This window comes from Ursus arctos, unplaced genomic scaffold, assembly GCF_023065955.2.
Source record: "Ursus arctos isolate Adak ecotype North America unplaced genomic scaffold, UrsArc2.0 scaffold_7, whole genome shotgun sequence".
NCBI classification, from domain to species: domain Eukaryota; kingdom Metazoa; phylum Chordata; class Mammalia; order Carnivora; family Ursidae; genus Ursus; species Ursus arctos.
Window position 1 is genome coordinate 7674916 of NW_026623089.1, and position 13378 is coordinate 7688293.

Here is a 13378-nt window from a genome sequence, read left to right on the forward strand (position 1 = left end):
GCTCAGGTCCTGATCTCCGAGTCCTGGGATGGTGGAGTCTGCTTCTCCTTCTCCCTCAGCCTCTTCTCCCCCCACCCTCACTCGGGTGTGCACACACGCTCTCTCTCTCTCTCCCCCTTCTCAGATAAATAAATAAAATCTTAAAAAACAAAAACCAAAAAACTTATGCTAGTGAGAAAGCCCACAGAGCCCTTAAACTCTGATATTTGCTAATCTCCTTGTTAACAAGGAGGAAACATCCATCAGTACCTGGCCGGGATTGAACCACTTAGTTTTCTTTGAATTATATTTACTTTTTGATAATTTCTTATGGCAAATGACAGTGGTTTTTCCATTTATGAGGAAAAGAAATCATCCCTTAAAAATGCATTTTTAAAAACTCTTTTGGACGTTTCCCAACTCAGACCAGAAACTGAGATGGGTGCCTGAGAGCCCACCCGCCAGCATCAACCATCGTTGGCCTGTGGCCAATGTCATTTCTCTATTCCCCTGACTCTTCCCACACTTCATTATCAAAGCAACTCCCAACTTTGTCAGTATATGTTTCAGGATGTAAATTCCTTCTCTGTGAGTGTACTGAGAGAACGCAGTAAGTAAATCATCGAACAGGGAGATCCAGATAAAGAGAAAATTGAGAGTGGCTGGATTACCTGGGGGTTGGGATCCTTGCCAGGTCAACTGCTTACTGAGTGCACAAGACACCTGCCCCCAGTGGGCCCTGGACCCAGGCCAGGCCCAGGCATGGCACCTGATTCTTCCCATCTCTATCCTTCCTGACTGGGGGCTTCCAGAGGGCAGGGCTGCGGTCCTGGGGGTTCAGGTAGGGTGTTCCCAGACCCACTCGGGAAATGTTTGCTGAAGAAATGGTGCCCAGGCGAAACCAGCCTATTGGACTTCCTAACACAGATGTGTTAAACACGCCCATCGCCTTTGCCCCCAGTGTCCTGCCTGTGAATATGTCGGTCACATGGCAAAAAGGACCTCACAGATGTAGTTAAAGTCAACCTTAAGAGAGGGAGATTATCCAGCATTACTAGCATCCTGCATTCTTCTTGGTGGACGCACTGTAACCACAGGAGCCCTTAAAAGCAAGCAGAAGAGAAAGGCAGAGGAGTTCCAAGAGGGAGGAGGACTTGAACATTGTTGCTGTTTTGAAGGCAGCGGAGGCCGTATGAGAAGACAAGCAGGTGGTCCCTAAGAGGAGAGGGAGAGAAGCCCTGCTGATCCCCATCAAGGAAATGGGCACCTCAATGACCACAAAGAACTAAATTCTGCCAACAACCTGAACGAGCTTGGAGGTGGTTTCTTCCCCAGGACCTGCACACGAGAGCTCAGCCCGGCTGGCACCTTGACCTCATTCTCATGCAACCTGCCGCAGACAGCCTGCCCGACTTCTGACCTCTGGAGCTTCGAGGCAACAGATGGATGCTGCCTTATGCCGATAAGGGGTAATTTGGGGTAATTTGTTTCCCAGCAGAAGACTGATAACAGATAGTGAACACTTTCTGTCACTTCTCATGGATGTGTAATCAAGATTCCAATGACCCTTTGGCGAGGGCACAGTCCCAAGAGATAATCCAGTTCCACACTTCGTGTCAGGAGCAGGGATGGGAGGCCCAGAGAGGGGAAGGGTCCCAGAGCAAACCAGGAGGGCCACCGAAGTGCAGTTCCTGAGCCTAGGGACTTGCAGCCCATCCACCAAGTACCTGGGCGCACCAAGCAAGGTTAGCCGGGTCGGAGGGGAGGCCCCCAAACAGTGCGCACACCCTTCTAGCACCCCACACCACACCATATCCGCAGCCACACTCTCTCTGGGCTTTGCTCAGGGCTTTTGTTTTGCATAGACAATGGAAATTTGTGCTCTCCGGGTTCTGGAGGCTGGGAACTCCAAGACTGAGGTGCCCAGCAGGTGGATTTCATACGGATGCCTCTTCTCGTGGCTTGTAGGTAGCTGCCTTCCCACCGTGTGCTCAGGTGACCTCTTCTCTGTGCATGCTTGGAGAGACAGATCTCTCTCCCCCTTTGCTTATCAGGCCACCAACCCTATAGGAGTAAAGCAACAACAAAAGTAAATCTCATTGGTCGCCACTGGAGGATGCTGGAGAACCAAGCCATGCTTTTGAAAACAGTAAATGAAAGAATTAAGTGTTTGTCTTGCCTTCTCTTGACTAACGGTACCGCGAGGTGAAACAATAACAGACCAGGAAAACTTCACTTTTACAGAAGAATTCCATCCCATAAATGAAGACAGAATAGTGGATTTTGAATATTATAATTTTGGTTTTAGAAGCATTGTTAGCTATTAACATCACAAGAAGAAAGACAACCAGAAGTCATGTGCTCCTGATGGAAATACCCACCAGCATCCATCAAGAGTTCTTGCCAAAAAGATCTACCCTGAGTCTGACCAACCCTGTAGGACATCTTCTTTCATTTTTTAAAGATTTATTTGAGAGAGAGAGAGAGAGAGAGAGAAAGAGAGAGTGCACACAGGGGTGAGGGTAGGAAGGCTAGGGGTGGGGAGGAACAGAGGGAGAGGGAGAGAGAGAGAGAATCCCTGATGAAGGGCTCCATCTCACGACACTGAGATCATGACCTGAGCTGAAATCAAGATGTGGACGCTTAGGGCACCTGGGTGGCTCAGTCAGTTAAGTGTCTGCCTTTGGCTCAGGTCATGATCCCAGGGTCCTGGGATCGAGCCCTGAGCAGGCTCCCTGCTCAGCAGGGAGCCTGCTTCTCCCACTCCCCCTGCTTGTGCTCTCTCTCTCTCCCTCTCTGCCAAAATAAGTAAATAATATCTTTTTTTAAAAAAAGAGTTGATGCTTAACCACCCAGGTGGCCCGGTATCACTTCTTCTTTACCCATTCATCCATCAGGGGCCACTTAGCTTGCGTCCATGTCTTGCCTATTGTAAATACTGTTACAATGAACATACGAGCACACACATCTTTTCAAATTAGAGTTTTCACTGGTTTTCAAATAAATACTCAGAAATGGAATTGCCGAATAGTAGGGTAGCTCTATTTATAATTTTTTGAGGGAACTCCATACGGTTTTCCACAGTGGCTGCACCAGTTTGCATTCCTACCAGCAGGGCATGAGGGTTCCCCTTTCTCTACATCCTCACCAACACTTGTTATTTCTGGTCGTTTCGATACTAGCCATTCTGCCAGGTGTGAGGTGATAGCTCATTGTGTTTTCATTTGCATTCCCCTAGTGATTAGGGATGTTGAGTATCTGTGTGTCTTCTTTGAAAAATATGTTTATTCAGAGCTTCTGCCCATTTTTAAATCACATTGGCTTTTTCTTCTTTGCTATTGGGTTGTAGGAGTTCTTTATATATTTTGAATATGAATTCCTTATCGGACATATGATTTGCAGCTATTTTCTTCCGTTCAGTAGGTTGCCTTTTATTTTGTTGATGATTTCTTTATTGTGCAAAAGCTTTTTCATTTGATGCTGTCCCACTTGCTTATTTCTTGCTTTTGGAGTCACATCTAAAAAGTCATCACCAAGACCAGTGTTAAGGAGCTTACCATCTTCATTTTCTTCTGGGAATTTTATGGTTTCAGGTCTTCCATTCAAGTCTGTAACCCATTTTGTGTTCATTTTTTAGTAGGGTGTAAGGTAGTGGTCTAGTTTCATTCTTTTGCATGTGGCTGTGCAGTTTTCCCAACACCATTTATCGAAGAGACACGCTGTTTTTTTTTTGTTTTTTAAAGATTTTATTTATTTATGTGACAGAGAGACAGCCAGCGAGAGAGGGAACACAGCAGGGGAGTGGGAGAGGAAGAAGCAGGCTCCCAGCGGAGGAGCCCGATGTGGGACTCGATCCCGGAACGCTGGGATCACGCACTGAGCCGAAGGCAGACGCTTAACAACTGCGCTACCCAGGCGCCCCGAGACACACTGGATTTTAATGCCATCAAAGCAACTTCTAAGGAGCCACCTTTTCTCTAGTTTCCATCCAAGAGCAGATAGTCCCCAGAAATGGCACAGATGTTTTGTGATGCTGATGTCACAGAGCTGCCATGTCTGTTGTCCGTGAGCCACTTTGGAAAGCAGTGTGAATGGAGCACATGGGTGTGCAAGAGCCAGGAAGGGAGGTGGGCCCAGAGAAGAGGCAGGATTACAACTGCATGGCCTTGGACCCTATCTGGCAATGTGGACATGAGCCACTTTGCAGGTGCAATGGAAGCATCACAGATATTTAATTATGGGGCCGGCCTGATCAGATTTGCACGTCAGAAAGATCCTGGCTGCATATGTAGAAACAATCAGTTAGCAGAGGTCAAGGAGAGGAGGCAGGGAGAGTAGCTAGAGGCCATTGCAGCAGTCCCAAGGGAGAGCTGAGACGGGTCCAAACTAGCAGCTTTCAAACTTAAAGGGACAGTGGGGGAGCCTATTAAGTATACCGATTCCTAGGCACCACGCCAGAAATTCAGATTCCTGGTCCCCACCCTAGACCTATAGAAGTGGAGTCTCTGGTATTGAAGCCCAGGAATCTGAATTTTTAAAAAGATTTATTTATTTATTTGAGAGGGAGAGAGAGAACGGGTGCATGCACATGAGTGGGGGAGGGGCAGAGGGAGAGAATCTCAAGCAGACTCCCACTGAGTGCAGAGCCTGATGCAGTGCTTGATCCCACGACCCATGAGATCATGACCTGAGCTGAAATCACGAGTTGGACCCTTAACCGACTGAGCCACCCGGTGCCCCAGGAATCTGAATTTCTAAAACCTTCCAGCCTTCTAAGGTGAGCCAGTCTCGGGGAAGGCGTTGGTGGCAAATTGGAGGTAAGAGAGCTAAGGATGACAGTGGGGCTTCTGTGTCAGGCACCTGGGCAGATGTGTGGTGCGGACATTCACAGAAACGGCTGTCGCAGGGCATGAAGCAGGTCTGGGTTGGACCCAGCAACGAAGCTGGGCAGGGAGGGAGCGCAAATCACGAACAGCCGCTCAGAGCCTCTGCGTGTGGGTGTCATTCCCATTATCCTCCCCAGCACTGCTTTGTAACATTTGACTGCATTAAATGCTCAGCCAGGAAAATGAAATTTATTTAGAAGGCTCAGGTATTTCACATCGAGGGCAGGCAATGCTGCTCTAAATTTACCAAGTCAACAGCTCATTTTTGCTGTTGGGTGGATTGTAGATCTTATGACAGAAGCAAGTGAAAATGCTCCCAGCTATACACTTTCACCTTATTGGCAAAATGTCTATCAGGCAGCTGAAAACATCTAGTTAATAGGCACTGCCCTTCAACAATTGGTAGCAACAGAGTCTCAGGCGGTGATGGCAATGACATTATGTCTCTTTCATCACAGGCACGTTCTCTGTATCACCAATTACTGGCCCTACATTCACTCCTGGCCTCAGATACAGCAGAATAAAGAGGCTCTTCCCATGGTGCTGTCGTCACTCACATCACCTGGGGTCCTCAACTGATTTTCCTTCTGAGATTTCTGCCTTAGGATCTCCAGTCTTCACTGGGGGGAAGACATCTGATTCTAGGAAATAGGGAAAATCATAGGAGGTGAAGTCTGGGGGACAAGGCACTAATCAAGCCAGGAGATTCCAGCTGGGTCATTCACCAGACATTGACTGGGTGTGTCTGCCAGGCCAGGCTCTGAGCTGGGGGCTGGGAATCCTGACACTCACAGGACCTTGTTCCTGCCCTCCCAGGATGTACAGCCCCTCCGATCAGACTTCTCAGGTGCGAACTCTGAGACAGAGCTGGAATGCCTTCAGGCTGCAACAACATCGTAAGAGTAAGGGAGAAGCCGTGGGGCGGGGGGAGGGGAGTAGGCAGTTCTCAGGTGCATTCACAGGTTCCAGTGTTTGTTTCAAACTGGCCCAGTTCCTCTCTTGAGGCAAGTTTCGATGCAGAGCTGAAGTCTGCAGCTTTAAGGAACCACGATTTGTTATTACCCTAAATCCGGTAGACGTTTTGGATGGGGTGTAGGAAGTTTTCACAAGAACCTAAATTTCACGTCGATTTGTGATGGATTAGCATACCAAAATTGGCGTAAAGTGCACTTAATGGATGCATTACTGCAGAAGGGATCTGTCTAACCAGAGCATTTCTAAATTTATGAAATTGAAATGCACTTCAGGTTACCGAGCAGTCTAAATTTGTCAAAGTCACAGGCTGGAGGCGGGTCGTGGCTGGTGGCAGAGATCCGAAGCCAGGTCCACTGAAACACATTGGAGAGCCTGTGCACTGGTCCCCACGGGCCCCTCACACTCGGGTGCAGCCCCTCCCCGCACAGGCAACTCCCAGCAGCCCTCCACCCTCACGCAGTCCCCTTGGAAACCACCTCAAATGTGGGAACAAGGTGAAAGTGAATTGAAACTTCATCCCCGTCTCTGCTAAAGTGCTAATTGAAAATGAAGGCATTAGCTGATAACTAGGGCCTTCGGCATCTGAAACGGTTTTTCTTTCGGGGCCTTTTGCATTCTAGTAGGAGGCACTGGGAAGACCCCAAATGCTCCAGTCTCAGTGCTCTAACAGTGGAATGACCAATGTCAAGGCTGCTGTTGTGGAGCTGGGTGGTGCTCAAGGCCTGGCCTTTCCTCCTGAGTGGTCCTCTGTCCCTACTTTCAAATTCCTGGGCTAGTTCCCAGAACTGTGATTAGCATCCCTTAATCCCCGGAAAAGGGACTTCCTACAGCAATTCCTCTAGAATTCATGGCTCTGGAAAATGCCAGGCCGTAGCTTTCGAGGTCCTTCCCCCTCCAGTGGGAGACCCCGAAGGCCAGAGAAGGGCTCCAGGTCTCACAGAAGCTGGTGGCAGGAGCAGAAGCTGGGTCTTCTGAACCGCAGTATTTCCCTAGTGCTTAGTGCATCCCTGGCGTAGAGAGTGGCCCCAGCTGTGTTCACCCCTTTACTCGCTCCTCACTTCACCTTCCCATCAGGCATGCCTACCGTTCACTTGAATTCATTGGCGTTAGCTCATGCTAATGGTAGAGGAGGAGATTTTGGTCCTTTTCCTACGTTGTTTGGTTTCTGAGCCTCTGTCTCCTTGCCTGAGAAATGAGGATAAGTAATATTGGTTCACAGTTGGCTCACGAGGCTGATGTGAGGGTCAAATGATACAACGTGGCAATGTGCTTAGCAGTGTGCTTATCACCTGGTGGGGTTCCGTAGGTCCCCATCCCGAGGAGGGGATGGAGACTTAGCCATCTTAGTGGCTTCAACATTCACTCCGTCGTGCAGCACAGAGCAAGTGTTCCAGGGCAGGCTGCTGAATGAATGAGGGAGCGAGTGAATGTGACTCGGTCACCCTGGCAGGTCCCTGGCCTTCCAGTTTCTGATGCCCCTGCACTGTCTCGTATGTAGAATCTTTATTCAAGCAATACTTGTTCATTGATTCAATTACTCAGTTAAAAAAGTTATTGTGTGACCGTTAACGCACGATATTACTTTCAGTAATGTTGATTGCTAATCACAGTGACTATTTCTGAGCTCTTACGATGTCCCAAGAATTGTGCTTAGTATTTTTCAAACATGTTGTCATGAATCTTTACACAAGCCCACTGAGGGAATGTATCAGTCAGCTGCTGCCACAGTAATGCCGCGTAACAACCTCTGGCATTCAGTGGCTTACAACGAGCATTTCCCCCCTTGCTGGTGTGTGTGTAGGTTGGTGGAGGCAGTGCTGCCTCCAGCTGCAGGTGGGGTGGCTTGGTTCCAGGCTGCCAGTTGAGTTCAGGTCTGCTGCGTGTGTGTTCCTTCTGAAGCCGCGCAGGATGAGGCAGCAGCTTTCTTGTGACATCTTGTCATGAGCCACCAGAGCACAAGAGAGCAAGCCCAGCCCCACAACTCGTATCAATCTCCTTATTTAGTAACATTCCCTAAAATCGCATTGTCTAGAGCAAGGTATATGGCCAAATCCAAAATCAAGGCATGGGGAAGTACACTGCATGCGCTTTGAGGGTGTGTAAGTCTAACACCCCCACAGGATCAGTAATTCGACTGACCACTAGTAGGTGCTATCATTAGTCCCAACTGACGCACAGAAAGTGACATGCCCTCAGCTAGCAGATGTCAGCGGTACGGTTCGAACCAGGGCAATTTAACTCCAGGATTATGCAGGGTGTACACATGCGGGAGAGGATATTTGTCTTCTTAAACGATCTTCATTTTTCCACCCATTAGCTGCCGGTGTCATGTTGGCACCAGGCTCTCTCACACATCCAACTGTCTGTCCATCCGCTCATTCACACACGTCTGGCATTTGGGTGTTCTCTCAACCCTCCAGAATAACAGGCAAAGTGCAGTTCTTGGGTAATTTCGTGAAATGAACGTTAAGGGTGCAAATTGCCCTCCAGTTAATCTCAGGCATGTGTATAAATACCTTTGGAAAGTCCCTGGTGGAATTCGTATCAAAGCGGTACCGTGATTTTACTTAAAAACAATTTGTTTCGTGTCAGCCGTGATTTCTGACACCTGAATTTGAAAGTGATCTGGGTGGGCCCAGCGCCATCTCCATAACGGGGTCATGTGTTTACTTGGAGGGAGGAGAGGAAAGATCGAGGTATGTGTGGCCATGGAATAATGTTCCACACAGTCTTACAGGAGGGGATTTCCTCTGCCGTGTTTCCATAGAACCTTCCCTGTGTTTGTTTAAACCCATTGCACACTCCGGTCTGACAGCTGCCTGGCCCAGGGCCTCCCTGTACAACTAACCCTCTTTAACAGCACCCTGCACTGTGTCCCTCGATGCAATTACTTGAGTATATAAACTTCACTGAAAGGCAGGCTTTTCTTGGGAGCTAATAAATAAGCCCCAAAGCCACAACGTGTATAAGACCTTGAAAAATGGCATCATCATCTATTGGGAATTGTGAACCCTGCAAAAAGCAGCTCATTGTATTTTCAGAAAAAGGTTTTTGTGTAAAAAAAATAATAATGAACACAAGTCACCAAGTGGAGTCTGTGGAAAAAGCAGTGCCGTCTGAGATCTGAGGCTGGTCTCTTGCATCAATCTTTCTTCGTAGATCTTATGTAAAGGGCATTTATTTGCAGGAAGACAAGACACAGTTTTGAAGAACTCCCCTCTCATCCAGCTTCCCATCTGCAGTTATAATCCTCTGATTGTGACCTCTGCATTAGTTGCCATGGATGCTGAGCACAAGTTTAGGACCTCATAGCAGGCTGTAGTTTCTGGGGGGTGAAAGAGAAGCCCCGGGCAATATAGATCAGATTTTCAGAATCAGAGGAAAGGGGGGACAGGCAGTCTCAGGAAGCCCCCCTCGGCCCAGGGCCACCACTCTGCAGCACTTAGGAAACACTTTCAGCTTCACTTCTGGCTGCTCTGAGCAGGAGGATGCTGGACCGTGGCCATGGGGACATGGGCAGGCAAAAGGCTGTGTGATGGAAGACAAAGATTTTTTTTTTTCTGTCCCTTGGACCCGTTTCTTGAGAGGCTGGGCTTGGTCCTCCAAACGCCCCTTGAGCTGAGTATTCCAAAATCCAGTGTCTTTTCTTTAACTGATGGCATCTTTGTCAAGAGACACGGAGTCGACCACTGGGGCCGTTTCCTTGGCCTCGGACAGCCCAGGTGATTTTCTGGAGCGGGCGCCTCTGGGCCACTGCGGCAGGGCCCCGGGTCCCGCGGAGCCTTCCCCTCCCGGGCAGAAGCAAACAGGCTGGGCCGAAGAGCCCGGCAGAGCCTTCGCGGGCTGCAAAAACACAACAGAGGGCGCAGAACCCACCAGCGCCGTGGCCTTGCATATCAATGTATGGGCTGGCTGCATACCGCCAAGTTCGTTAAAAATGTCTCTGGCAGAGCGTCACTGGCAGACTTTAGGGGTTTCGGTTTGCTTTCTATTTAGAACCACCGCATCACACAAACCTTGTTTACTTGAAAGGGGAGGGGGCGGGGACCAAACCCACCGCGCGGCGCACAAGCCTTGATCTCACATTCCAGACTAGAGCTGATGTGTGTCAGCGCGACATGGGGCGGGGGGAGGGTTCTCTTCGGAGGTTTCATTCGCCATCTGCACGTCACTCCCAAACTTTTCCTCCCTGCGCTCGGGGAGTCAGGTTGACGCGCCCTGGATGCGGGGCTCGAGGCGCGGGGCTGGGCGCGCTCCCGCGGAGCCGGAGCCGCAGAAGCTCCGGGGCTGGACTCGGGCTTCTCAGGTACAAGTTGGGTGCCGGGCGCGGGGGTGGGGGCGGCGAGGAGCGGCGGGTGGAGGTCTGGCTCCGGGCTCCGGCGCCCCTCTGCGTTCCGGCCGGGCAGCGCGGGCGGCGGCGGGGCTGGGCGTAGGGAGTCCGGGCCGGCGGAGGCTGCGCGCAGCCTCACTCCCAGCGGCGCTCCCGGCGCGGTGGTGGCGGCGGCGGCCCAGGCAGACAATGAACTTGCGAGCGCGCCGAGCCGAGGCAGGTTTGAGCCCTGCGTCCCTCGGCCCAGCCTCCCCGAGGCCCCCGCGGTCACTAGCGGGGGCGGCCCCTCACCGCCGGTCCCGGCCACCTCTGGGCGCCCCGCGCGCCGGGGACCCCGCGGGAAGGGCTGCCCGGCGGCGGCGCCGGGGCTCGCATGCCCCCTCTCTGGCTCGAGAGAATGCAGCCGGAGCTCGGGGACAGGGGAGCAGAAGGGGTGGTGGCGCTGCGGGCAGCCGGAGGCCGGCGGGGGGCGCACGCCGCGGGGCACGCACGGGCCGGCTGCCCAGAAGAACGACCCCAGGAGTCGGAATCGGGGCGCCCTCCCGCCGCCCGGCTCTGGAAGCTTCAGGCGGAGGACGGACGGACAGATACACCGGTGCTTTCGCCATGTGAGCTCGCGTTGGGGGGTGGGGGGTGGGAATTCCCCCAGCCAGATGCTTCGCTCCCCCGCGCACTTCGGGGAAGTTTCCAGGCGCAGCCCCGGGCAGGTAAGCTGGCATCCGCCTCTCTCTTCCCGACTCACGCTGGGAGCCGCCTCCCGACCTCCCGCTCCAGTCCCACGGCCGCTTTAGGTGGAGGAGGGAGGGCAGGGGCAGGCACTGACGCCTGTGGGACCCGGTTCCTGGAGGGGACACCGCGGGGGCGGGCGTGGGAGGAGAAGGGGGCGCGGCCGGGCCCGGAGCGGCCTGAACTTTTGCTCCCCGCCCCCTCCTCCTTCCTCTCGGCCCTCCGCCCCCTGCTCCTTCCCGGCTGCCGGCCGTGGCTCCGGAGGCGGCGGCACTCGGAGTTGCCGGCGCTTCTCGGCGGTGGCGTCCCTGGCCGGCTGGGCGCGGCGAGCGGAGAGCGGCAGGTCTGAGCGGCACGGCTTGGCGGCGGCGGCGGCGGGGAACAGGGGCTGCGGGGCGGCGAAGCTGTGGGGAGCCGGGGAGGTAGCGGCCCCTGTGCGGGGGCGACGCTGGCAATCGTGCTGGAGCGCTAGGGTGTCGGGGTGTGTGTGCGGGTGGAGAGGACGCGTGGCGCAATTGGCCCTCTTGGAGCCCGCGGGGATGGCGGGATGGAGGCGCCCTGGTGAAGGGAACCTCGCCTTTGGGGAATGAATGAAGAGCTGTGGAAGCGCCTTCCGACTCCTCCGGGCGAATGGATTGGCCGGCGCGCGTGTGTGCGTGTGTGTTTAGGATTCCGAACCGCCTGGGTCCTGGGCGCGGCTGCTTGGCCGCCCCGTCGTGGCCCTGGTGCCCACGTTGCCCGCCCGCCCCGCGCCCTGGCTCGGCCCTCACGGCTGGAGAGGCCGGCGGACACACTGAAGGCTGGGGCTCGGTTGCCGGCTGCTGGCGGCTGGACGTCTGCGCCTCGCGTAGGGAGGTTCGAGAAGCAGGCAGCGAGGCTGGGGCTGAGGCTAGCTCCTGGGGGGCGGGGGGCATTTTCCCGTTCCCGGTGTACACTGGGTGAGTTAATGGCACGGAGTTTGGGGAATGAAGTTGTATTATCAGGAAGCCCCAGGATGCCCCGTGAAGGGATTTGGCGCGCTGTTCAGTGAAATTGAGCAGGGGGCTCCGGTTCTAGGCTCCTTGGGAGTACCCCCAGCCCCTCTTTCTTTATCAGTCGCTGTTGCTGTGAGGACAGCCACCCAGCGACGGAGCAGAAAGCCACCTTGAGGGCATCTGCACCCCCTGCGGGGCCCAGGAGGAAACTGAGGTCTGGAGATTTGCCCAGAGTTCCTCTAGGACCTTCCCACAAGGCTCTCCATCAGAGCTTTCCTGCCCCCCCTGCAGAATCAGGAATCCTCCCTTACAGAACATGGTACTTATTAATTTTACAAACTGCATGTTGAATCAGGATGTTTTAATTGGTACCTAAATGTGTACAAGTCATACATGATTTTGCCTAAAATAGCATGTGAATAAAAACATCGTTTAATTAGTTTTTATCAAATAAGTTTTTCTTTACAATACTCCTGGAAGATTGGCAGGAAAATGTTCTTGTTTCTTCCTGGATGGGGAGCGTGAGCCAGCAAGGTGAAGCCGCTCGCCATGGTCTCCCTCTCAGTATATTTGAGCCAGAAGTGGAGCTGCAGGTCTGGCTTTCCCTTCAAGGTCTAGCTCCCCAGGAGAACCGTCTCTAGGGCCCTGGGAAGGAAATTCAACAATGTCTGTCTTTTCTCTTCGGATCATTGCGTGACTGCAGAGAGCTGGCTTGTGGCTGAAGCCAGCAGCATTAATTCATTCAGGATACGGAGGGAGGGGGCAGGGGGGCAGGTCTGTCCAGAGTGGGTTACACCTAGGCCTTGCTTTTCTTTGATGCCTAGAGCTTGTGATGCCTGAACCACGGTCTTGGCCTGGGATCCCAGCGCTGTCACTGTGGCATCTCTGTGGGCTGCTCTCTGTACCCTTCTCTCCTTTGTTGCTGCTGGCCCTGGCCAGGAGAGGAGAGGCATTTGGTTTTCCTCATGCCAGAAAGAGAGAAGATTAATCTCTGCATCTGGAAGAAGCAGTGTTTGCAAGAGAGGTTGGGAGAGGTTGGGAAGTGGATTGTGTTTATTTGGTGTTTAGAGAAGAGCATAAAGGAAACTCCAAGTTAACCAACTAGGCTGTGGGAACCCCAGGCCTTTTGAACCTGCACTGTCAGAAGCTTTAGATTAGTACTGGGTTGTGATAAGACTGTGGTTGTCCAAGGCCATCTAGGGACCAGCTGGAAATTGCCGTTGCAAGAGTAGGGGGAGAGGGAGGGGAGGGAGATTCTGGAGCTACCCTGAACAGGTGAATCCATGCCCCACTTATAGGGGGCAACTTTGACTCAGCCTCAGCCAGCTGGAGAAAAACAGACCTGCAGGTCTTGTTAATTTTCAAGAGAATTCTCAAGTGTGGATATTTAAGTGTGGGCTCAAATTCCAGAGGTGGAGTAAAAGGTTGGGGTGGGTACAGCACCAGGAGGCTTGATGATTGACATCTGGCCCTGTGTCTGGATAATGGGAGGAATGTCCCATGGTCAG

The 13378-nt window shown here is 52.6% G+C and overlaps 1 protein-coding gene across 5 annotated transcripts in view; it reads left to right on the top strand.

The window, feature by feature from the left end:
• Positions 1-13378, top strand: part of CHST15 (carbohydrate sulfotransferase 15) — a 91414-nt gene that overhangs the window by 4368 nt on the left and 73668 nt on the right. The window contains exon 1 of one of the 5 annotated variants that reach the window (XM_026494336.4): positions 9937-10146. The exons of 1 other annotated variant lie outside the window; for it this stretch is intronic. The gene's annotated coding sequence lies outside the window, so the exon portion shown is untranslated. Of the gene's footprint in view, positions 1-9936; positions 10147-10635; positions 10779-10806; positions 11240-13378 lie in introns of those variants that run through there. 3 more of the 5 variants (XM_048219067.2, XM_057308561.1, XM_044382232.3) reach the window with 3 other exon arrangements.